The sequence below is a fragment of the Orbicella faveolata genome, unplaced genomic scaffold (assembly GCF_042242905.1).
Source record: "Orbicella faveolata isolate gen_17 unplaced genomic scaffold, um_ofav_v1 contig_1, whole genome shotgun sequence".
In the NCBI taxonomy this organism is placed as follows: Eukaryota; Metazoa; Cnidaria; class Anthozoa; order Scleractinia; family Merulinidae; genus Orbicella; species Orbicella faveolata.
Window position 1 is genome coordinate 16,563,559 of NW_028301536.1, and position 27,411 is coordinate 16,590,969.

General features: G+C 39.9%; 2 pseudogenes across 1 annotated transcript; both read left to right on the forward strand.

Moving 5' to 3' along the window:
• The first annotated feature begins 1,886 nt into the window (after positions 1–1,886).
• On the forward strand, positions 1,887–16,589 carry LOC110049319 (tachykinin-like peptides receptor 86C; annotated as a pseudogene). Its single transcript, XR_016208076.1, has 3 exons — positions 1,887–2,227; positions 12,162–12,223; positions 13,406–16,589. The product of XR_016208076.1 is annotated as a tachykinin-like peptides receptor 86C (transcript).
• Positions 8,893–10,435, forward strand: LOC149118242 (substance-P receptor-like; annotated as a pseudogene).
• Positions 16,590–27,411: the final 10,822 nt, after the last annotated feature.

A 27,411-nucleotide genomic window follows, 5' to 3' on the forward strand; every position in this document is an offset into this window, starting at 1 on the left:
TCTGAGAGAAATGGAGAATGGGTGAACAGGCTTCCAGAAGTAGTGAAAGCTCTGAACAATGAGGTGACTCGTTTGACTAGAAAGAGACCCGTTGATGCCAACAGAGAGAAGGCGGTCGATGCAAAGAGTTCAACGAGTTATTGATGTTATCTGAGACCCGTTGGTTTGAAAGAAAAGCGATTGGATTATTTAGTGAATGTGAGATATCTCTATAGTGATGGTGAGCTTGAAGGAGAAAAGAATAGAGCCACGGTGCCTAATTGGCCATTGAAAGTTTACAAGATTGATAGGTTCATAGTGAATAAGGGAGAAAAGGTTCTGTATTATCTGAAGGATGGTCCGGGAAGGGCATTCGTCCGGAAAGAGTTGACGATAGTCTCGAGGGATACAGAGTTGCCTCCAGTCTCCTAATTTTTTCTCGCTAAAGGACAAAGCAGTATTTAGAAAATGAGAGGTCTGGGCAAGCCCGAGTCCCCAAGATCAATTTTTGGACCACTTTTTGACCTGCCAACGATATAATTATTTTTTGATTTTTCGGAAGTGGCTGAAAACGTTTTATTAATTCCAAATTAATCTGAAATATATTTTTGCAGTTTCAACTCAGTTATTTTCACTTAGAAACTGCATAAATCTATTTCAAATTTTATTCAGAGTTTATAAAATTAATTTAAAAATACTTTAATATAATTTAAAACAGATTAGTGCAGATTCTAAGTGAAAATAACTGCGTTAAAATATTTCAGAGTTTATAAAACTACTGTTAAAAATATTTTAGCGTTTTAAGTAGTTATGTAAACTTTGAAATATTTTTTCGTTAATAATCTGCATAAATATATTTCAAATTAATTATATTTTTCACAAAGTTGTTTTATCACTTTTGAAAACAAAAAAATAATTCAAAGTTCCTGCAGCCCAAAAAGTGGGCCAAAAATGGACCTTGGGGACTCGGGCTGGCCCAGACCTCTCATTTTCTAACTACTACCTTTAATGGGCAGACCGGGCATTTCTTTTTGTCTTCTGGCCCCAAAAAGGTAAAGTCATGTATAACGTTACTGCAACAAATGTATGTTTTATTTCAGACATGAAAATGTGGAACTGTCAGTTCTTTCATTAAAACAAGCAAATACGTATCAGTTAAAACGCGGTTGTCATGGCAACATAGTTTACTAGACCAATCAGCTTTCACGTGTTCAAGTTTCAATAGGATTACTAAATAGGATTAGGATTACACTGAGGATTTTTGCTTTAACGGCAAACGCACCGACAGCTGTTGACTGAGCCCATTTAGAGCTACTAAACCGGTTAGCTTTTGAAGTTATAACATTATACTACCAGAAATTCTAGCAAGCAAATGCTATTCTAAACGAAGAAAAGTGGTGTAGTCATCATCAAGCATATTATTATTTTTCCGAAAGCGAGAATCGTGTCAGCAGTTCTTTGGGTTTTACCCTTCATTTCAATGATCCCAACTCTTCTCTTTTTAAAAGTTAAAGTTATTCCTAGTGGAAACGCGTATGTACGCGTGTGTCGGGGAGACGCTTGGCTCAGCAGTCACGTAAGATCTTTCACATCTGCCTCTTCTGTATACTGTATGCGTTCCCTCTGATGGTAATGGCAGTCCTTTACGTCTTAATTTGCCGCAAGTTATGGCCTCGTAGGATCCCAGAAAACGTGTCAGGAAAAAGTCGAGCCGTTGTCGAAATGTCTAAACGCAAAGTTGTGCGACTGTTGATTGTCATAATCATTGAATTTGCGCTTTGCTGGTTCCCATCATATGTCAATCACTATTTTTTGTTCATTCAACCTGAACATGGGCATAAATTACTAGCGGAAGTTCAGTACGTGTTTTTTTGGTTAGCGCATGCAAACAGCGCCATAAATCCGTGTCTTTATATCCTGGTTTGCTTTACGCCGGCTCACAAATTTGCCGCGGTTTCAAGGAGCACGAGCTGATCACGTGCGAGTGGAAAGTTCATGTTGTAGTTTCACCAAGGAGTTAGTGAGTTTTACTCGCCCCAGTTTTGACCCACAGTAAGTGACACGTTTTCCTCCAATCGGAAAACGTATTCGAGTTGGGAGGTATAACAATTCATATTAATTCAAGCTGAGTAATTTTGTTGCTATAGCAACGTCCAATTTATTGTGTTTTTGAAGAACAAACTAAACATTGTGTGAAACAACTTCTAACCTTCTAAAGTCAGTGAGGGATACCTTCTTAAGTCTTCAGGTAAGAACTTTTTAAACAAGAAAGCCTGTTTATTATTATGAAACTAAATTAACTAGGGCAACCGTTAGAAATCAAAAGCTATTCTAAACGAAGAAAGAAGGTGTAGTAATCATCAAGCATATTGTTCCATCTTGATATATTGAGATGATATCAATTTAGTATCCAAGCGTTCAAAAGCCACATGTGCTTTCAACAGAAGAGTAATGGAGATCCGAAAGTGTTGCGCAGTACCAGGATAAAAAGCAAGAGAAACAGTTCAAGACTGCACATGCACCAAGAGGCCAAAAAATTGTGACCTGTCAAGCGAACACGATGCTAACGGCTAGCCGTTCGTTCGCCGTTCAAACGAGATGGGCCACCGTTCGAACGACTCGAGCTACATCAGACATCGCGTATCAGTTCAGAAAGTATTGTCATCCCTTCGAACGGCTCGAGCTATCCGTTCAAAAAAATATTGTCATCCGTTCGAAAGGCTCGAGCTATCCCTTCCAAAACAATCGTCAACCGGCTTTTCGAACGGCTCGTTGCAATTCGTTCAAAAACACAAGACGTTATTCGTGCGAAAAAAAAAAAAAAACATTAGCTGTTCGAGCTAGTGCAATCCGTTCCAAAAAATTATCCTGCCTTCTGCTTAGCTACTAAGCTGAAGTGTGTGACTAATGTTTTCGAGTGCAGCAAACTTTAAGTTAATCCGTTCGTTGGCTTTGTGTCAGAATTGATCACCAGACATAAAATAAAAAGTTTTCTTCGTGACAAAAAAATATCTCAATAATCTTGCTTCAGAGAAACAAATCGACCAAACAAATTAGGGAGAAATTATTTTTAGCGGAAGTCGATAGTCAAACTGCTTCCTTTCTCAAATATAAAGTACAATTTGGAAAGTCCTGCTACAAAGTCGAACTTTTCTCCAGGTACACTTCCTCTATCAATGAAGAGCAGGAAAACTACCTAAAAAGTAGTAGAGCTAAGGTTGTTGAAAACAAGGATTGAAACGTCAGCCCACCAAGTTAATTTTCTTAAAATTAAAAACAAGAAAATACGGAAATGTCAGCAATGTTCACTTCTTTTGACGATAGGTTAAAAATCGTTAAAAATAGCCTTTCTTAATAGTCAAAAAGCAAGCAACACGCCAGAGTTAAGTATTTATAACATTCAGACCGGGCTTTTCTGTTCTTTCTCTGAAACCGAAAAAGTGCAGTTATCTATGAAAGCGGATGTTACTGCAAGAAAGCCATTTTTTCATTAAAAACCAGACAGTGTGGAACTGACAGTTCTTTCATTAAAAACAGGAAAATTCAAATTTTGCAAACACACCGGTCGACATGTGGTTGCATGGTAACATCATGTTCCTCGACCAATCAAATTAAAGGCATCGAAAGTTTTATGCCAACCTTCCCGGACTCAATAGAGTTACTTAACAGGGAATCAAGAAAGCCATGGCCCATGACACTGACGTGAGTCATAACTGTCACAGTTTGCGACAAAATTCACACCCACAGCTCTTGACTGACGTAGTCCACTACATTAACTACACACTCGCCTTAGAAATTGAGAAGGATATCTTCTTATCTTCTTCAGTCTTAAGGTAAGAGCTTTTCAAACAAGAAAGCTTCTTTATTATCAAACTTAAACTAAGGGAAATGTTACGAATCAAAAGCTATTCTGAACGAAGAAAGATGATGTAGCTCAGTGTCCAAGCATATTGGTTTCATATACCGGAGATGATATCCGTTTAGTCTTCAAGCGCTCAAGTGCCAAGTGATTTTTGAACAGAGATCCGGTATTAAGAGCCAATTTCTCTAATTGGCGAAAAAGAGGCGGCAGCTGGGACATTTCCAAATACGGTGAGTTTCTTTTAGAAAATACCATATTCAAAGGTTCTGAAGCGCTTTAAATTTTGCGAAATCGAGGTAAGTTCGAAAATCCCAGTTTTAGCTCCCAGCCGCAGCCGAAAATGGCGCAAAATCATGCATTTTCCTTTTGATTGTACAGGTCAAGGCGGTGATATCTATAAATGTGCTTTGGGTAAATCATAGTGCATGTCTCGCTGTTTCTAAAGCATTAATTTGGTTTAAAAAAGCTGCAATTTTTTTTATAATATTTAAGGCCGATCCAAATGCCGTAATCGAAGCTTTTCAGCGAAAGGGCTAATTTGAAAACCATCAACAGCCCACTGGTACATTAAACTTGAAGTCGAAACTAACATTTTCTTACAGCAATCCTCTATATTCTGTCGTGTGAAAATATCTTCCGCAGCTCTGAAAAAGTACCCCTTCGAGAGACATAATCGTAAACTGGTGGTACATTCGTTCGGTGTGAAACGAACACGGAAATTGCCCAGTGTCTTGCATCAAGAACGAAAACTGACTGTGAATGAAAACCTTTTTCTTTATTGTGAATGCTTCAAAATTGTTTTTTGTTATATTCCATTGAGACTGACAGCACCAATACAAAACCATCCATAAGTTGAGAGACCGAAAACGTAGTGCATACGTTAGTAGGTTCATTCCGAAGTTTGCACCAGTTGTATGTGTATTACATATGAAACAGGAAAATGTGGAAGTGTCAGTTATTTCATTTAAGACAGGATCACCCGTCAAAGTGTAGTTGCCATGGCAACATCAGCTTCCTTCCCCAAACAAATTGCAAACTTTTAAAGTTGGCGGGGGCGTCAATAGTGTCCCCTCTCACCCATCTCGATGTGAATAGGGGTTTCTCAACGGGATATTAAAAAAGCCTATTACAAGCGTGCAAGGTTGGTGGGGAGTCAAAAGTCACCCCCTCCTCTTCCCCCTCCCTATTTTAATAGAGTTGCTCAACGGAAAATAAACAAAGCCAATAAAAACATCTTTGTTCAAGACTTCAGATGTACTGAGAAGAAAATAAGTAAGGTTGTAAGGTCAGGTATACAAGTTCGATAGAATCTCATTATCATGAATAGTTTTTGTTGAGCGCGACTGAGTTAAGCACATAGTCAAATAGTTGTTGTTTACTCAAAATTGAACGCCAAATATTACGAAGTGTACATGTTAAATTATCATGTTTGATCGCCGAACGAAAGATCAAGTAAAAACACAAAGTCGACTGAGGCAGCGTGTCACAAAATTTGATGATTGATATAAGGACATTTCACGTCTTTTCTCTTATTCCAGTTGAACCATCTGTGCACGCCTGCGTCATTTCTGTGACGAACTACGAACTATGCTTTCCCGCGTTATTGTCAGTTATTGTCTAGTGTGTTTTATTAGTTATAAGTTATTCGTAATTTATAGTCAATATACGCGCGGCCGGCGATCACTATTCTAGCGTCGTAGGAACTTGGATAGTCGCTCGCAATATGCTCCGTTATTAAATAACCATTTATCAAGAAATTTCTCGTTACATGGTGTCAGGAGTGGTTTGATCAACAATGGCTTATCTTCAGTCGTTGTCTGCGCCTCATTGTCTCGATATTAATGACTCCAACGTTGTAGAGAAATGGAACGAATGGGGGGAAATGTGGCTACACTACAATGTAACGGTGAGGTCCACGTGGCTACATTCCTCACGGCAATAGGTCCTGAAGCGAGAAAAGTCAGATAGGTCAGATTTAAAGCAGAAAGCGTGGAGCGACATTAAAAAGGCCATCACGCAAGCACCCGTCTTACGTTACTACAGCTTAAATGATGAGGTCACCCTCCAATGTGATGCTTCTGATGCAGCGTTAGGTGGAGGCGCTCTTCTTCAATTACAGCAGCCAGGAAGCTGTGCATCGAGAGCCCTTACCCAAACTGAAAATTGAGAAAGAGCTCCTCGCCATTGTGTTCGCTTGCGATAAATTTGACAAGTGTATTTTAGGCGTGATGTCGTCCAGGTGGAAAGAGACCAAAAGCCCCTGGAGGAGATTTTTAAAAAGAGTCTCTGTGACGCACGCACCTGTTTGACTGCAGCGAATGCTGCTCCGACTTCAGCGTTACAATCTCGAAGTTAGGTACAAGAAAGGCCCTCTCATTTATATCGCTGATACCCTGAGCCCCGCGTATCTCAATGAAACGGCGTCTTGTGAAGAAGTGAAGTCTCACTGCGTCACGACCGGAACAGATTAAAAAAAAAAAAATCCTCTCAAGATCAAGTCTGCAAATCTCTCAAGCGAGTCATGCTGGAAGTTTGGCCAGCCCTTCTTCCAGTTCAAACTGGAACAGTTTCGTAGAGAACTGATTGTCCAAAGGAGCTTGATTTTCCGTGGCTCTCATCTGTTTGCTTCCCAGTGCCCTGAGAAAAGAAATTATGTACCTGGCTCATTAATATTTAAGTCACATTGGCCTTGGTGGTTGCCTTCGTCGTCTGCGGGAATGCATGTTCTGGGCTGGGATGAGCTTACAAATGAAAGACTTTGTTAGTCAATGTGATGTTTGCCAGACTCACCACGACTCGCAAGTCAGGGAACCCATAATTCAGCACGATGTTTCACCACTTCCTTGGGCCAAGATAGCTGCTGACCTCTACTATTTCTTAGGCCGGGTCCTTCTAGTTGTGAGGGACAACTTTGCTAATTTCAGTCAGGTGGATTCTCTCTCGACGGAAAACTACAAAGCCCTGATCAGAAGTCCAATGGCCATGTAGCAGATACGGATCCGTAGTCACTGATAACGGACCTTGCTTTGCATTGTCAGAATTCGCAACATTGACCAGTCAGTGGAACTTTCAACATGTCACTTCGAGTCGTCGCTATCCCCAGAGCAATGGAAAGACCAAGAATGCGGTTCGCAACGTTAAACGTCTCTTCACGGAATGCTGAGCTGCGGGTGCCAGTGAGTTTTAAGGACTTCTTGATTGGCGGAATACTCCAAGCGAGGGGATGGACACGGTTCCAGCTCAATGGTTCTTTGGCCGTCGTTGCAAGACAGGATTAAAATAGGGTAAAACAGTCAGAATTGCGTAAATTGCAATTTAGAAGCACACAAACAGTGCAGTGGTCGATAAACCTCTTTCTTTTCATTTGCAATCTGTTTAAGGGAGGTGTTAGGAGGAATTGTAAGGTTTTTCATTGTTTCAAAGTTTAAAAAACACACCGGTTAAAATGCGACTACCATGCCAACATCATGCTTCTCGTCCAAATTACAAGCGTTAATTTAGTTTTCCACCTCCCAGGCTTAATAGGGTTACTCAGCAGGAATTCAAGAAAGCCAATGAAAACGCAAGACATTTTTGTCGAAATCAACCAATCAGCTTTCAAGCGTTCGAAATTTGATACCTTCCCAGTCTCAATGGGATTATTAAACAGGAAGTTAAGAAATGAAAACCTTCACGCTATTCACAGTTGTCGTCAAAATCTCCAACACCAAATATACCCACTGCTCTTGACCTAGTCCACTGCATTTACTAAACACTCGCTGGTTAAGTTATGTAACGTTATACAGTCAGAAAGATATCTTCTTTAGTCTTAATGTAAGAGCTTTTTCAAACAAGAAAACTTGTGTAAAATCAAACGATATGCTGAAAGAAGGTAAGAAAGATGGTGTAGTCATCATCGAGCATATTGTTCCGTATACTGAGATGATACCAGATTAGCGTCCAAGTGTTCAAGAGCCATATGTGTTTTGAACATTTAAGTAACAGAGATCGGAAAGTTTTGTTACCAGTATTAAAACAAGAGAAATATTGATTTATAGTGCGCTTTTTAACATACCAGGTGATCAAAAGCGCATTACAACAATAAATAACCTAAAGTTAGCTAGTACGCTAAAGTATGCATGCACATTATCTGACTATTGTTTTTTCGAGGCAAGAAATTTAAGCACGTCCATAGATTTTTCGAACGACTTTCCTTGTCAAACAGAATTGTAGCCAGACTAAAACAGAAAAAAAAACTTTCTTCGTGAAAAAAAAGTTGAAGAATGATCTTGATTCAGAGAAGAAAATCTACCAAATTAATTAGTGAGCAATCTTTTTTAGCGGAAGTCTGTATTCAGATTGCTTAGTTTTCCAAAAAATGAACTACACTTCGTGCAGTGCGGCTAAAAAGATTTTATTTCTTCAAGTATACTTCTCCACGAATAGAAAGAGTTGACAGTGGAGAAATTGCGTGTTTGGGTTTGAACCCTAGATGCATTCTTTTAAAAATAGAAAAAAAGTTCTTAGTTCATGGCAACTGACATCGGATAAAAAACATTTACTACTAATTTTCAGCAAAATTTGATTCTCCGCACATAATTAGTTTGCATTTAATTAAAATTGCACACCAGATATCACGAAGCATGAAAGTTGATTTACCGTGTTTGATCACCGAAAGAAAGACTAAGTAAAAACTTATCAAAAGGGAAGTCGACTGAGTTGAACCATCTGCGCACGTCTGCGTCATTCAGTCTTTTGACAACACTTTAAAAAGAATGGAAAATTTAAGGTCAAAAAAAGTAAGCAAAACATTAAAGCGAGGGAATAATCATATTCAGACCGGGCTTTTTAGTGTCCCTTCAGGAAAATTAGAAGCGGATCGCTAATTTGCGAAGCAAGGAAAGCTAATCTTCTCTTCTATAAAACGTTTCAAAATGCTGAATAAGATTCATATTTTTGATAAAGCATTTAGCTCATGTGAAAATTCTTGTTTAATTAAAGTAGATACCGATATTTCATAGTTAAATAATTTCAAGAACTCCTCTTGCAGTCCTGGAATGTTTATATTCTGATCAAGTTCTATTTGAATTATGCAGGATCACGGAGACGCCATCTTCTGTAAGCATGACGAACGACACTACCACAACGGGAGCAAATTGTAAATCTGTTATTTATAATTTCCAAGCTTGAAACTTTAGCATTTTGATCATCAAAATCCAATTGCAACGAAATTACAGCTTAAATGACAGATGTGTTTTTATTTGCTTGATGGAATCTACATGGGATCATGATATGGAAATAACAAAAAATGGATATCGTTGTTTTTTCAGCCATCTAAAAACGTGCAATTTCACGTACGGTTGGGTCGGAAACCACAGGGGATTAGGAACTGGGACTAGTCAGGCTGTGACGACATTTTTCGAACCAAACGAATGAAAACGAAAAAACTTAGGGACATATACTAGGAATTAGGCAATCAAGCGTCCGTAATTCCAATTCTGGTTCAAAATGGTGAACATGTACAAAACATATGTGGACATAAGTTCTTGTTTTGACGTCACAGCCTCCACAGGAACAAACATTTCACACAGCCCCACAGTCGCTACCCCGTGGTTCGCTCTTCCAGCAGATGCAACGATTCGCTGGACGTTTGCGTATGCAGTGATTTTCCTCATGATTGCTCTGTTGGGTAACACCCTTGGTTTGTTCGTAGTGTTAAAGAAGTCTTCTCAATATCATAGAGTCACAAACCTCTTCATTACTATCATGGCCGTTGCAGATCTCTTGTTAACTGTAACAGAAATGCCATTCTAAGTGGCTTTTTTGTACCGTTTAAATAAATGGATTGGAGGAATACTGGGTAACATAACATGCAAGGCTTTGTTCTACGTAATTCCAGTCTCAATAGCGGCGACTGTACTGACAATGATGCTCATCTCAATCGATAGATTTTACGAAGTATTCTATCCTTTAAGAGAAAAGATCTTCCGAAAGCCGAAAATCTTGTCAGGCACCATTTGGATCCTGTCTTTTGTGTTACTGCTGCCATATCCTATGTTGTTTCAAGTCCAGTTTAATTCATCTCAAAACGTTTACCAATGTCTACAAGTTTGGCCCTGGGAAGATCCAAACGATCCAACATTTAAAGAAACTCGTCTCGTCCTCAAGATCTTTCACAGCATTGTTTTTGTCATGCTTTACGGGCCTCCTTTTTCTATAATTATCGTCATTTATTTCTTAATTTGTCGTAAAATGTGGCGTCGTATAATTCCCGGAAATGCAACAGATAGTAATCGCGCTGCAGCTGAAAAGTCGAAACGCAAAGTTGTGAGACTGCTGGTGATCGTCATTGTCGTCGCATTTGCGTTGTGTTGGTTCCCGAATTATGTCAATCACTACTTTTAGTTCGTACGACCTGATCTATACGTAAAGGGCATGTTACCCCTTGAAGTGGAATTATTCTTCATCTGGCTCGGGCATGCCAATAGCGCAATAAACCCTTGCATTTGTATCCTGATGAGTGACAAATTTCGCAGAGAGCTGGCTTCTACGCTTGCCGGCTGGTGGCCATGTCTACGTCGTTTCAACTGCCCGCTAAATTGCCAAAACAGCTGACCAAGCCTGACTTGTCCAAGAAGAACAAATCAAGTGGCTTCAGGAGTTCTCACTTTAGAGTCATTTATGAAGCAAAAGGATTTAGTTTTATAAAGAGTATAATATGCCATAAGATGGAAAGTGAAGGAGGGTTTACTATATTACTATATTACTATATTATAATAGCTTTAGCAGCTGAGGGAAACAAAATTACCGGCGAGAAAAATGGAATTTTTTGTAACACTGATTTGTTTTGGTATTTTAGAAGTAGGACCTGTACAACCTCTTTAAAATATGAACGTTGATCGCTTAGATTTATTTTTTGACCTTGTATGCGTCCTATAGGTCAATAACTCTTGTTATGAGCAACAGCATTGTCGAAAGTTTTTTTTTTTTTTACTGTGATAGTGAGTCAAAAATGGAGCGCGGTGGCCTAATGATTGGTGCGTATGACTCCAATGTAAAGCTCAGGGTTCTAGTCCCGTCTCGCCATTGCAAATGCGTTTTGATCTAGGGCAGGATGCTTTAATCTTGTCTGTTTACAGTAGTTTAATCTGTAGCGAGCCTGAGTTTCCCCATGTCTACGAACTTGACTGGGCATACTGAATATATATTACAGTGGTTCATTGACATACCTCTTTTGATCTTTAATCTGTAAAGTAGAAGTGTGGCAAGGTGGCGTCACTGTTAAGTATATAGTCCCACACTGAACTAAGCAGTAATCTGAACAAGAAGAACATAAAAGAAAAATGTTCGAATGAATATATATCAGTATATCGTTTAGACAAAAACAGGTTATCAGGGTAGTATTTCTTTGGTGCTTTACATTCTATGATGGTCCTCCCTGCACCTACACAGTTCCTGGAGGTACTTCCTCCTTCTTTACCTCCAAGGACTTGCTGTTTGAAGAAATGTGCCAGGAAAATAATGATTAGCCCTGCAGTTTTAGCCAGTGTGTTCTCATCTGAGCAGTTACCGAGTGGTAGAAACTGATTAACGTGAACCATAGAATAGCTTATTAAAAGTATTTCGCTTAGAAGACAATTCTCAAGTAGGCTTTAACGCAAAATGCATTTAGATTTCATCAAGTTTAAACAATGAAAAACACAACGGTGACTGTAGTTTGGGTATCGGAGCTTAATTAGGATAGACGTTTAGGATTTCATTTCTCAGTTAGTCATAATTTCAGTTGAGAGAGGAATGTATCTACAACTCGACACAATGTTTGATCAAAAGCAAATTCAAATTTCCACACACAATTCCATGCTCTGCTGTGTGGCGACGTATATGTACTGTCAACTCTTTTCTCAATGTTTAGAACTGACAAGACTCTGTATCTCGTTTTTGATGTTTTAGAAGACACTAAGTCCTCTGTGAATCTGTGGCAAGATACGCCTGTGCTGGGAAAATTCATGGAAGTAGCTTTCTACTGGATTTAAACAGCGAGAAATCAAAGTTGAAATGAGAATAGATAATATGTTTAGAAATCATGAGACCTGCAATACGAAAGGTTTAAGGACTTCTGTGAAAGGATTTCTAAAGAATCCTCTTGTAACATGAAAGGGACAGTGTTTACGTTATGTATAGTGCACTTTAATGGGTGGCTCGCACCATTTTTGTGAATGCAAGTTCATTTGGAGAAATACATTCATCAGTAGTTTTTAGACACATGTATAAGATAGATACCAGAAACAATTTAATTCTTAAATGTTTTTTGATTCTGATCCATTCTCTTTGTGTTATTCAGAATCAGAAAGATGCCAGCTTCCATAAATACGACAAACGACACTTCTGCAACAGGAGTGAATGGTATTAATCTGTTATTACATTTCACCCTTTCATGTCCAAGCTCAAAATTTTAGTATTTTGAAAGTGTCATTGCAACGAAATTTAAGTAATTACGTTTTAAAGAGAAGCAAATCATATCAGCAGCAAAAAGATGGGTTGATTTTTCTAACGCCAAGGGGTATTATTATTATTTTTTTTTAACAAAAGAAAAAACAAAAAAGATTGTGCTGTTCAGAATATCAATAAATCTGATGTACGGTACGGAGTGAACGTAGACTAATGTTTTCAAGAATGTAAGGAGTGAAAGACCTTTAAATGTAACAAAATAATCCGATTCAGCAACCGGCCAATAAGTGCTCCCTTTCTAACCGGCGCTCCCCTTGACTCTCGCTTATGTCAATAAGCGCCCTATTCGTATGTGCCTCCTCTTCCAATAAGTATAATATAGAATAATTATCCACCACTTTCACCGACACTGAGGTGAATAATTGTTTTAGTATATACCACACAAGCTGAATAAAGAGCGGACCAAAGAGTAACTTTATTTGTGACAATATAACGACAAATGGTCGGACAAAAAAATCGGCGCGCTCGTAGGTGAATAGTACTTGGCTAATCACCTCCGAGTTAGCCAATCAGCGTGCGCGAAAAGTACTATTCACTTGTGTGGTATATACTAAAATATAATGTAATATAACCTTTAGTTACCCTTTGCAATGTTTATAGCACATAGGCTGACGGCCGAGCAAACAACTGAAACAAATGATTCTCATTGAACACAACATTGCTAAGAATCCCAGCTAGCCGGAGGTAAACCAGTTGGTTATTTTCAAGTGTGGCCGAGGATTTGAACTCGGGGCCACCGTGAAAAACATCCAAGTAGCTAGTGGTCAGACGGTATTCGAAACCGGGACCGCTGGATTACGAGTCCGACGTGCTGACCGCTCGGCCAAGCACGTTCCCCGTTGCTAATTAAAGAAAGTAACGTTCCAGACATTGACAGATAATGATCTAGTTAAACAAGCAAACGTTATCCTCTCCTTTCTTTTCTGAAGGTAACATCGAAGTAAGTAAGAGAATGGTGTTAAAGTTCTTCTACATCTGCTGTTGTTCATTGTAGTGTTGTAACACATTTTAATGTTTATGCTGAGGAAACAACCCTTTATAACGATAAAGCAATATAGTTCTTGATTTCTTTCCTAGCAACAAACATCACCTTTCCACCGCCGGCGCCGTTCAGTATTCCCACAAATATCAAGATTGGCATGACGACAGCGTATGCAATGATTTTCATTATTGCTTTATTGGGCAACACCCTTGGCCTGTTCGTGGTGTTGAAGAAGTCCTCTCAATCTACCAGAGTCACAAACCTCTTCATTGCCAACATGGCCGTTGCAGATCTGCTTTTAACTTTCAGTGATGCCGTACCAAGTGAACTACTACTACCGAGAAGTCTCCTGGATTGGGGGAATGCTGGGTAACATAACATGCAAAGCTGTGGGTTACCTCATCCCAGTTTCAATAGGGGCGACTGTCCTAGCAATGGTGCTCATTTCATTCGACAGATTTTACGCAGTACTCTATTCTTTAAGAGAAAAGATCTTCCGAAAGCCGAAAATCTTGTCAGGCACCATCCGGATCCTGTCTTTTGTGTTAATGCTGCCATATCCTATGTTGTTTCAAGTCCAGTTTAATTCATCTCAAAACGTTTACCAATGTCTACAAGTTTGGCCCTGGGAAGATCCAAACGATCCAGCTTTTAAGGAAACTTATCGCGTCCTCAAGATCTTTCACAGCAATGTTTTTGTCATACTTTACGCACTTCCTCTTTCTATAACTGTTGTGATTAACTCTTTAATTTGTCGTAAACTGTGGCTTCGTATAATTCCCGGAAATGCAACGGAGAGTAATCTCGCCGCGGCTGAAAAGTCCAAACGCAAAGTTGTGCGACTGCTGGTCACCATTGTCGCGGTCTGTCGCGGTCTGGTTCCCAACGTATGTTAATATGTACCTTTGGCACGTACGACCTGATCTATACGTAAAGGGCATGTTACCCCTTGAAGTGGAATTCTTCTTCACCTGGCTCGGGCATGCAAACAGCGCAATAAACCCTTGCCTCTATATTCTGATGGGTAACAATTTTCGCAGAGAACTGACCTCTACGCTTAGCGGCTGTTGTCTTTGTCTCAGTCGTTTAAACTGACTGTCAAATTGCCCAAGCGCATGACCTGATAAAGACGAACAAACAGTGTGTTCTTAGGAGTTCTTTAGAGTCGCTTACTAAGCAAGACCAAGTAACAGCGTGTAATTAACTATAAATATAAAACCTCCTGTGACCCAGATATGTAAGTGAGTGTTTTTTAAAAGTAACAGGATTAAAATAGGGTAAAACAGTCAGAATTGCGTAAATTGTAATTTAGAAGCACATAAATAGTACAGTAGTCGATAAACCTCTTTCTTTTCACTTGCAATCTGTTTAAGAGAGGTGAGGAGTAGTGAGGTGGAGCCACGGATAAGTACATCGCTCCACACTGAAATAAGAAAGAATCGGAACTAGAAGAGCGTAAAAGAAAGTATCATTATCTTTTAGTCAAAAACAGTATTTCAAAACAGGCATTTGTTTGCTACTTTACATTTTATGATGGTCCTTCGTGTAGCTACTCAGTTCAATCTCGATCTATCAGAAATTCCTGGAGGTACTCTTTCCCTCCAATGAGAGAATGTGCTGTTTAAAGAATTGTTCCGGAAAAAAAAATCTATTTAGCTCGTGAGACAATTTTGAAGAAGGCTTAAGTTTGGAGTTTGTTGCTAAACGCACTACGATTTCATCAAGTTTAAATAATGGGAATCACAACGATGACTGTAGTTGGGATATCTGTGGTTAATTAGCATGGACGTTAAGAATTTGTTTTTCAGATTTCTCCTTAGTCTTAGTTTCAGTTGAGAGAGGAATATATCTAAACCTCGACACAATGCTTGACCAAATGCGAATTCCAATTTCCACACATGGTAAAGATCATCAGAAATGCACTGCTGTGTAGCGACGTACATGTAAGATTCTCTATCTTGTTTATGATACATTACAAGAAATAAAAAAATACATTGATGAAGCTTTCTAATGGATGTAAAAAACAAGAAAACTAGGAGTGGATGTAAATAAATAATATTTTTAGAAGTCATAAGACCTGCAATACGAAAGGTCTTCTGAGAAACTTATAAAAGAATCCTCTGGTCAGTATTAAACAGATAACCTTCCCTTTATGCTTAGCTGCAGTTTAATAGCACCATTTTGTGAGTGAAAGTTAAATTGGAGAAACTACATTTATAGTCTTTGTGTAAGATACATGTACATACCAGTATAACCACAATTTAATTGGTGGCTAAAACAATTTTGCGAATAACCGAGAAGTTACATTAATTAAGGAAGTCACAGACTGTATACAAATGCATATGGTAGCACAGGTACAATAGAATTTGTGGTTTACTGCACTTTTGTGAGCGATAGTTCATTTGGCAGAATTACGTAACGTAAATGGAAGTTTGTATTAGCATAAGAAAGATGCCATGCCAATTAAAATCCTTATCAATACTTCATTTGTTTGGCGTCGTATCTCTTAATAAAGTAAAATGTCAGTGCTATGCAGCAACCGTTTCAATCCCACACCGTTGTATGCACTTCTCATGACAGGCTTCCATTCTCAAGTGAGGAAAATTAGGGGCCACTTCTAAGGTTACTTCCTTTGTTATTTTCACGTAGGGGCCAAACCACCCCCCAAATGTTTCGTCAGTTCTTGGGTATTTCACATTATTTCGCATTACTTAAAAAGTATTGACTCTTTCTACACCAAACTTGGCAGATGAGCAGGAGACCTATTGCCAATTATATTTTCATGAAAAATGTCAGTAAATGTCAAAGTTGTTACGTCACAGTGATGACGTCATGTTTTTGGCCACTTTTGAAGTTTTTAATATGCATATTTTTTACAATGTGTTCGAAAGAGCACAGTAAGGGGAGTTGAAACCTGAAAAAATTTTGTCCATATCACAAAAATTAAATGAAATATGACATTTTTAAATATGAAAAATAACTCTGCAAAATATGGGGTCCCCCCCTTGAGAAAAATCCCCAAATTGGAGCCGTAATTTTGTTCCAGCAAATGCAGCTATGTTGCACATGTGATGTGCCAGATGACTAAAGCAAACACAAAGAAGAAAATCGAAATAAAAAATTATTCCTCTAGTGTTATTGCGTTAAAATTAGTTTTGTGACGTCATAACCTGTGACGTCACCCGTTTTTTTACTGTTAATACCATCCTAACAAAGCCGAAAATCAAATTTCTAAAACCATACGATTTTTGACAACATCAAGCTTTCTATTTTTCTAGATTATTAGCCTTCCTAGAAAAAAACTGAAAAAAATAAACCGGAGAGACTGACTTAAGAAGGACAGTATGGTGAAGCAAATTCCGGGGGGGAAAGCAAAAAAATATTTAAGAGTGCCTGCCAGTAAAAATCAGACAAATTCTTAATTTCGCGGCAAGGGTCGAAAATTCGATTTCGCTCATTTTCCTATGGTAGATAGCCTAGGGCATGAAAAAAACTACTGGATAGTTTTTTTTGGCAAAATATCCTTTTATTTCAAAGGAATATGCAAATTACCAAATTCCGTTAAAATCGTCATTTGACGCACCATTTTATTAAACAAGTTTGAGAGCCTCGCATGCAAAACCACATCATTCTTCCGTCTTTAAAATACTCAAATATTTTTGTGCAATGTTTAATTGTGTACTGGGTTGATTTTCGGGAATGTTGCGGTTTTTGTTGGTTGCAAAATAATTAAATTTCGAAGACATGTATTTCATTCACTTAAAAGTACTTCGTAAAAATAATTGATTTTCACCATGTGCGAAACCTTCAAATGGATTAAGCTTCTGGTGGTTGAATCGCAGAAGGATGGTCTACAGATTGCTGTAAAAATTTCTTTGGGCAAATGATTGTGAGCGACGCGAGAGCTTTTCAAAGTACGTTAAAAATGCAGATATTTGACCATCCGTCGTCAAATTTCAATTTACGGGTTAGACATATATTTTAGCACGCGCCACATGTCTTGAGCTATATTAAGTTGAAATAGACACAGAGCTGATAATTTCGAAATGTTCTAACCTTATTTGCTGTAAAAGGCAGATCCAAAAGCCGATTTGACGTGTTTCTGTCTCCATTCGTCGCACATAAAGCAGAAGTTTGCTTTTGTTTACACAACGTCCGATGTACATCGCCAACTGTCAACTTATTTAACGGTCGAATACCATGAATCTATGACCCTCTTTCGACACATATGATCACCACTGCATCTAAGTCAAAAACGGCTAAGTGATTTGTACATAGTTGCTTGCTTTGCACTACACCAAAATATTACGTTTGATCATCGTTTAATCTATTGCTGCTTGAATACTTTGTTGCAGCGGTTCCTTGTTTGTTCGTCACGCAATGCTGTCATCCCAATTTAGGGGGTAGCGGTATGACAATTTCTATCCTAATACGTAAGGCTCCGTAAGGCTTGGAACCACAGGGCGCACACAATCTTGTTGAGTAGAGAGAGATTAAATGAAGTAATGGAAAGAATGAATAGTTAACCATTGCCCGTGTTGTCATCTTTTACTAGACCACCGCTACCTACGCGCCCTGTGTAAATACTGTAACGCTAAACTCGTACCTAGGTCTTTTCGCGCTGTGCAATTATTTTTGGTTTACATATGATACAGTGGGCTACCCTCGGGGAAATGGAAGGTGGCCGCTTAATAGAGGTTGGTGTACCTTTTATATTTTTTCACTATCGTGTTATAAATTTCTTAGTAAACATGGAGTCAATTCAAGACAATCATTATAGACGTCATCCTCGGAGACCCAGGAGCAGTTAGTGGGAGCGAGGAAAAGTCTAAACGGGTGAGAAAAAAGTTCGGGCGAAGACCCGTTTAGAATTTTTCCCCGCCCCCACTAACTGCCCCTTGGTCTCTGAGAATGACGTCTATCATGATTGTCTTGAATCGACTCCATGTTTACTAAGAAATTTAGCTAAATTTATAACCCGATAGTGAAAAAATATTCAAGGTACACCAACCTCTATTAAACGGCCAACCCCTATTAAGCGGCCACCACCCATTTCCCTTAGGGTAGCCCACTGTATTATATGTAAACCAAAAATAATTGCACAGCGCGAAAAGACCTAGGTACGAGTTTAGCGTTACAGTATTTACACAGGGCGCGTAGGTAGCGGTGGTCTAGTAAAAGATGACAACACGGGCAATGGTTAACTATTCATTCTTTCCATTACTTCATTTAATCTCTCTCTACTCAACAAGATTGTGTGCGCCCTGTGGTTCCAAGCCTTACGGAGCCTTACGTATTAGGATAGAAATTGTCATACCGCTACCCCCTAAAATGGGATGACAGCATTGCGTGACGAACAAACAAGGAACCGCTGCAACAAAGTATTCAAGCAGCAATAGATTAAACGATGATCAAACGTAATATTTTGGTGTAGTGCAAAGCAAGCAACTATGTACAAATCACTTAGCCGTTTTTGACTTAGATGCAGTGGTGATCATATGTGTCGAAAGAGGGTCATAGATTCATGGTATTCGACCGTTAAATAAGTTGACAGTTGGCGATGTACATCGGACGTTGTGTAAACAAAAGCAAACTTCTGCTTTATGTGCGACGAATGGAGACAGAAACACGTCAAATCGGCTTTTGGATCTGCCTTTTACAGCAAATAAGGTTAGAACATTTCGAAATTATCAGCTCTGTGTCTATTTCAACTTAATATAGCTCAAGACATGTGGCGCGTGCTAAAATATATGTCTAACCCGTAAATTGAAATTTGACGACGGATGGTCAAATATCTGCATTTTTAACGTACTTTGAAAAGCTCTCGCGTCGCTCACAATCATTTGCCCAAAGAAATTTTTACAGCAATCTGTAGACCATCCTTCTGCGATTCAACCACCAGAAGCTTAATCCATTTGAAGGTTTCGCACATGGTGAAAATCAATTATTTTTACGAAGTACTTTTAAGTGAATGAAATACATGTCTTCGAAATTTAATTATTTTGCAACCAACAAAAACCGCAACATTCCCGAAAATCAACCCAGTACACAATTAAACATTGCACAAAAATATTTGAGTATTTTAAAGACGGAAGAATGATGTGGTTTTGCATGCGAGGCTCTCAAACTTGTTTAATAAAATGGTGCGTCAAATGACGATTTTAACGGAATTTGGTAATTTGCATATTCCTTTGAAATGAAAAGATATTTTGCCAAAAAAACTATCCAGTAGTTTTTTTCATGCCCTAGGCTATCTACCATAGGAAAATGAGCGAAATCGAATTTTCGACCCTTGCCGAGTTATTTTTCATATTTATGGACAGGGACTCTTAATTTACCATATCTCAAAAAATAATCATCATAGCAAAAAACGGTTTCCGGTATTTTACTCCTCAAGTCAAGGCCTTTCCAATGACATAATCTTTACATCAGATTTTACAAAAAATTATAGCACGTTTTGGTGACGTCATCAATTATGACGTCATAATCTGCCATTTTGTCACAACCTCCAAATTAAAATAAACCGGAGAACAATGAAAGCTCATCTGCCAAACTTGGTTCAGTAATATATAAACCAAGCAAATATAGCCTTCATGAAACATTTGGGGGGTGGTTTGGCCCCTACGTGTTCGCTTGGGTTAATTTCCGAAAAGTTGGGTGGAGGTTGTGCGACGGGTTTCTTGGAATTGTTACTGTATTTCAGAACAAATTATATGATTTTCACTGCTGTATTTCAAACACTTCAGCCAAGCATCTATACCTTTTATCAGACTAGACGTTTCCTAGGTTTGCTTCAAAATTCCCGATGTTAATTAAACATGAATAATAACACTAAAAAAAGGAGATAATTTAACAGTTATACCCAATAGCTAATTTAAGTGTACAGAAGATACCCTATTTTAAACCAAAATGATTCAATAACCATATTCTTAACACCCCAGGGGAAGTGGGGTTGGGGGGCATTCTAAGTGGCGTAATTAAGAACAATCAATCGGTTTATATATGAACAATCTGCAAGTTATTTGGTCGTTCACTGTCTTTTCTAAGGCTACAAACTCAGTTGGTAGTTAATCAGAAATTGTACACGTTTTGACATGGATCTTAGCTCAGCAAATACAAAATTAATTCCCCACACGTAATTGACATTTAATTTAGGTTGTACGCCAGATAGCACGGAGAGCAGAAAAATTGGGTGTTTGAGTTTAATCTCCATTTGCATGCTTTTTAACTTGGATAAAAATTTCTTAGTTTATATAGACTAAAAAGGATTCTCAGCTGAGTCATTTTTGGGTCATTTTTCCTTGAAATTATTGGCTTTTGAAGGAAAAATAGTCATTTTTTGAAACAGCTTCCTGCCATTGTCGATCCGCCATCTCGGATTTGATATTTTTTATGCACCATTAATTCAGCAAAAGTTATCAAAACCGATAAATAAACCTAAGGTAGTCATAAAAGGAGATAAGGTCAATCTTTTTTTTTGAATATAAACAAAAAAATCTGGAAGTGTAAGTTTTTTCGTTCTTTCAAAGTATAAAAAACACACCGGTTGAAATGCGACTACCATGCCAACATCATGCTTCAATTCTCGGCCAAATTACAAGCGTTAATTTGGTTTTCCACCCTCTCGGGCTTATAATTAATAGGGTTACACAATAGGAATTGAAGAACTGGCCAATGAAAACGCAAGACATTTTTGTCGAAATTAACCAATCAGCTTTCAAGCGTTCGAAATTTGGTGCCTACCTTCCCGGTCTCAATAGGATTATTGATTCATAGTTGTCGACGAAATCTCCAAGACCAAACACACCCACTGCTCTTGACCGAGTCCACTGCATTTACTAAACACTCGCTGGTTAAGTTATGTAACGTTATACAGTCAGAGGGATATCTTCTTTAGTCTTAAGGTGAGAGCTTTTTTAAACAAGAAAGCTTGTTTAAAATCAAACGATAATATGAAAGAAGCTAAGTTCCGTATACTGATATGATACCAGTTTAGCGTCCAAGTGTTCAAGAGCCACATGTGCTTTGAACATTTAAGTAATAGAGATCTGAAAGTTTTGTTGCCAGTATTAAAACGAGAGAAATAGTTCGCGAAGAATTAATTAAGTTAGCTAGTACGCTAAAGTATGCAAGCACACATCATCTGACTATTGTTTTTTCGAGGCAAGAAATTTAAGCACGTACATAGAATTTTCAAACGACTTTCCTTGGCAAACAGAATTGTAGCCAGGCTAAAAAAAGAAAAAAAAAATTTCTTTGTGAAAAAAAGTTGAAGAATAATTCTGATTCAGAGAAGCAAATCTACCAAATTAATTAGTGAGCGATCTTTTTTTAGCGGAAGTCCGCATTCAGTCTGCTTAGCTTTCCAAAAAATGAACTACACTTTGTGCAGCTAAAAAGATTTCATATCTTCAAGTATACTTCTCCATGAAAAGCGAGAGTTGAATTGGGTGTTTGTGTTTGAACCCCATATGCATTCTTTTAAAAATAGATAAAACGTTCTTAGTTCATCGCAACTGACATCGGATAAAAAACATTCACTATTAATTTTCAGCTCAATAAATTTAAAATTTGATTCTCCGCACATAATTAGTTTGCATTTAATCAAAATTGCACACCAGATATCTCGAGGTGTCAAAGTTGATTTAGCGTGTTTGATCGTCGAAAGAAAGACTAAGTAAAAACTTATCAAAAGGGAAGTCGACTGAGTTGAACCACCTGCGCACGTTTGCGTCATTCAGCCTTTTGAAAACACTTTTAAAAGAATGGAAAAATTTATAGTCAAAAGGTAAGAGTAGTAATGCACGCTCAAATGACCGGTAACCAATCAGGAGCCGAGAGAGAAAATAGGCTATTGTCTGAAGAACAATGGATGCTATTGTTTTCCAAATCCAAAATGGCGCCTTGAAAAATCGGACCAATCCGGAACCGAATTAAGAATTCAAGATGGCGACGCCCACGAAAGTCAGCCATGTTGGAAAACAGCCCACCAGCCTCGAGAGAGGACCTGGGATCGGTCTCACGGATTTTCATGGCGACACAAATCACGCCAGGGTCACGCAAAAAATGTCATGCAACTTCAAACTCGATACTTACAGTGTCCTGTGGTCTTAAACGACAGAGGTCCGTCCGGCAAGTGGCCATGATGAAAACTGAGAGACTTGAGTCCGAAATAAACACATCCGAGGATTTAGAGTGAAGTGACGGGTCTCGAATCACACTTATATACCTTTCTATTCGTTCCAAAGCATCCTGGGACGTTGATCTCATCGGGAACCAATCCTAGACTTGCCCCACTCCCTTCGCGGTCGAAGGGGTAAAAGGCATGGTGGGACGGTGACCTCATTGGGAACCTGATCCTAGACTTGTCCCACTCCCTTCTCGACCGAAGGGATAAAATAGGGATGAGGGAGTGGTCCCTCTTAGTCTGCTATATAAAACCTTCACACATTTTGAAAGGGAGCAAACAAAGTTGTTGACTTACGAAATCGAAGTGAGAAGAAGTCGAAGACTACTAGGATTGACCCCCGAAGTAGATGAGTTCAAGGACAAATGTTCCATCTGTCAAGGCGACCTTGTCATTGACTCCTTGACTCGATGAAGTGCGAAACCTATTGCTGTGGAAAATTTTTGAACAAGAGATGTTTGCAACAGGAGTTACAATACTCAGATAAGTGCGGACATTGCAAAACCTCAAATCCTCGGGGGAATGAAGATGAGGAACAACTTACACCTTGGGAGGAGGTGGTACGCGAGAGGATTACCAACGCAACGAATGCCGTCAATAGGTATCGGCAAGGGGGACGGCCTTATCATATTCACAATCGTAATATTGTTTCGTGGAGGACCTTGCCGTACCACGCGAATCTTTCCATCTGGTTTGAATTTTATACAAGACTCACCATCTTCGTGCAGCAAAGGCGAAACGCTGCCCTGTACATCCATGCTTATGTCAACTTGCCGTGGACGACCATTACTCAATCAATAAGACAGACGGTGTATAGAATGTTCAGTAGAAACATCCCCACGGAAGTAATGCTCTGCGTACGCGAAGTAAAGTTTAGGTTATTGTTCCTGTCGTGGCTGCAATACGACTCTGAGGACGAAATGATTATCAATAGATTAACTCTTTAGTCATTCTTTTCATCCCCCCCCCCCCCCCACCCCCATTTACCCTGAAGACACAGCTTGGGTGTAACGTGTAACTTTTATTGTAACTCAAAAAACTCGCAAAAAAACAAAACAACGAGTCTGAGTCTTTCTAGCGTTTATTGAATAATGATAATAAAAATAATAACATGAACTCCAAAAGAGAATTGATTACAATTTTTAACTCTTTAAGTCTTGACCGTCGGTATTCCACAAAGTCTTGGGAACTAAACTCGTTTCCAGTTTCACAGACTCTTGGTCCCTGGCCCTAAAACGCACGATATTCTGCCCTAGTTTTCTTTGCTTTAGGTCACGAAGTCTTTGCCTGATCCGTTCCTTATTCTTGGCATAATAACTTCTCCAATATTCGTTGATCCGTTCCCTGTTGTTTTTACAGTATTGTCTTCGGTAATTTCTGATGTGCTCCTTGTTCTGTTGATAATAGGCTATCTGGCTGCTGGCGAGTCGTTACTTGTTTTCATACCATCTCTTACGACACCACCACCACCTCATCCACCACTGCCACATTTACCACCACGACCACCACCTGCACCACCACCACATTCACCACCACCACATTTACCACCACCACCATTACATCCACCACCACATCCACTACCACCTACACCACCACCACCACATTTACACCACCACATCCACCACCACCACCACCACCACCACCGCCACCACCACCACATTCACCACCACCACCACATTTACCACCACCACCACCACATGCACCATCACAACCACCACATTCACCACCACCACCACCCCCTGTACCACCACCACATCCACCACATTCACCACCACAGCCACATCCACCACCTAGACCACCACCACCGCATCCACCACCACCGCATCCACCACCGCCGCATCCACCACCACCACCACCACCACCACATTTACCACCACCATCACCACCACCACCACCACCACATCCACTACCACATCCACCACCAGATCCACCACCACCTACACCACCACCACCACCACAATCACAACCACCACATCCACCACCACCACCACCACCACCACATTCACCACCACCACCACCACTTCACCACCACCACCACCACTTCACCACCACCACCACCACCACCACTTCACCACCACCACCAAAACGACATGCACCATCACAACCACCACATTCACCACCAGCACCACCTCCTATACCACCACCACATTTACCACCACCACCACATCCACCACATTCACCACCACAGCCTCATCCACCACCTAGACCACCACCACCGCATCCACCACCACCACATCCACCACCACATCCACCATCACATCCACCATCACATCCACCACCACCTACATCACCACCACATCCACCGCATCCACCACCACCACATCCACCACCACCACCACTACCACCTACACCACCACCACCATATTTACCACCACCACCACCACCACATCCACCAACCCACCACATTCACCACCACCACATCCACCAGATTCACCACCACCGCCACATCCACGACCTACACCACCACCAGATTCACCATCACCACCACCATCACCACCACCGCCGCCATCACACCACCTACCCCACCTCCACCACACTCGTCAACTCCATTATTAACCATGTATAAAACTAAGGCATTAACTGCCTCAATTCATTTTGAGTCAAACTAGCAAGGAGTCATGTCCCTTTATTGTCGATATTGTCATAGACTATTCGCTCGTGCAGACAGTAGAATTCGTAACGAAAAACATAGTTCTCAAAGCAGTGGATCAGGGTTGTCTGTAAAATGGCCTATCACAAAAAATATTATGCCAAGAACAGACATCAAATCCTGGTCCAACAAAAGAGATATCGTGCAGAGAACGTCGGGATTCTCAAAACCCGTCGTAAAAGATGGTACGAAGACAACAAGGAACGACTCGCCAGCAGACAGAGAGCCTATTGTCAACAGAACAAAGAGCACATCAGAAATTACCGAAGACAATACTGTAAAACAACAGGGAACGGATCAACGAATATTGGAGAAGTTATTATGCCAAGAATAAGGAACGGATCAGGCAAAGACTTCGTGACCTAAAGCAAAGAAAACTAGGGCAGAATATCGTGCGTTTTAGGGCCAGGGACCAAGAGTCTGTGAAACTGGAAACGAGTTTAGTTCCCAAGACTTTGTGGAATACCGACGGTCAAGACTTAAAAAGTTAAAAATTGTAATCAATTCTCTTTTGGAGTTCATGTTATTATTTTTATCATCATTATTCAATAAACGTTGTAAAGACTCAGACTCTTTGTTTTGTTTTTTTTGCGAGTTTTTTGAGTTACAATAAAAGTTACACGTTACACCCAAGCTGTGTCTTCAGGGTAAATCGGGGGGGGGGGGGGGGGGGGGGAGGAGGTGAAAAGAATGACTAAAGAGTTAATCTGTTGATAGTCACTTCATCCTCAGCGTCGTAATGCAGCCACGACAGGAACAATAACCTAAACTTTACTTCGCGTACGCAGAGCATTACTTCCGTGGGGATGTTTCTACTGAACATTCTATACACCGTCTGTCTTATTGATTGAGTAATGGTCGTCCACGGCAAGTTGACATAAGCATGGATGTACAGGGCAGCGTTTCGCCTTTGCTGCACGAAGATGGTGAGTCTTGTATAAAATTCAAACCAGATGGAAAGATTCGCGTGGTACGGCAAGGTCCTCCACGAAACAATATTACGATTGTGAATATGATAAGGCCGTCCCCCTTGCCGATACCTATTGATGGCATTCGTTGCGTTGGTAATCCTCTCGCGTACCACCTCCTCCCAAGGTGTAAGTTGTTCCTCATCTTCATTCCCCCGAGGATTTGAGGTTTTGCAATGTCCGCACTTATCTGAGTATTGTAACTCCTGTTGCAAACATCTCTTGTTCAAACATTTCACACAGCAATAAGTTTTCGCACTTCATCGAGTCAAGGAGTCAATGACAAGGTCGCCTTGACAGATGGAACATTTGTCCTTGAACTCATCTACTTCGGGGGTCAATCCTAGTAGTCTTTTATCCCTTCGGTCGAGAAGGGAGTGGGACAAGTCTAGGATTGGGTTCCCGATGATGTCACCGTCCCACCATGCTTTGGAACGGGGAGTACCCCCTCGCCCCCATTTTTACCCCTTGGACCGCGAAGGGAGTGGGGCAAGTCTAGGATTGGTTCCCGATGAGGTCAACGTCCCAGGATGCTTTGGAACGAATAGAAAGGTATATAAGTGTGATTCGAGACCCGTCACTTCACTCTTAATCCTCGGATGTGTTTATTTCGGACCCAAGTCTCTCAGTTTTCATCATGGCCACTTGCCGGACGGACCTCTGTCGTTTAGGACCACAGGACACTGTAAGTATCGAGTTTGAAGTTGCATGACATTTTTTGCGTGACCCTGGCGTGATTTGTGTCGCCATGGAAATCCGTGAGACCGATCCCAGGTCCTCTCTCGAGGCTGGTGGGCTGTTTTCCAACATGGCCGACTTTCGTGGTCGCCGCCATCTTGAATTCTTAATTCGGTTCCGGATTGGTCCGATTTTTCAAGACGTCATCTTGGATTTGGAAAACAATAGCATCCATTGTTCTCCAAACAATAGCCTATTTTCTCTCTCGGCTCCTGATTGGTTACCGGTCATTTGAGCGTGCATTGTTACTGGTAAGCAAAACACTAAAGCGAGGGAGTAATCATATTCACACCGGGCTTTTTGGCGTCCCTTCAGGAAAATTAGAAGCGGATCGCTAATTTGCGAAACAAGGAAAGCTAATCTTCTCTTCTACAAAACGTTTCAAACTGCTGAATGAGATTCATGTTTTTGATAAAGCATTTAGCTCATGTGAGAATTCTTGTTTAATTAAAGTAAATACCGATATTTCATAGTTAAATAATTTCAAGAACTCCTCTTGCAGTCCTGGAATGTTTATATTCTGGTCACGTTTTATTTGAATTATGCAGGATCACGAGG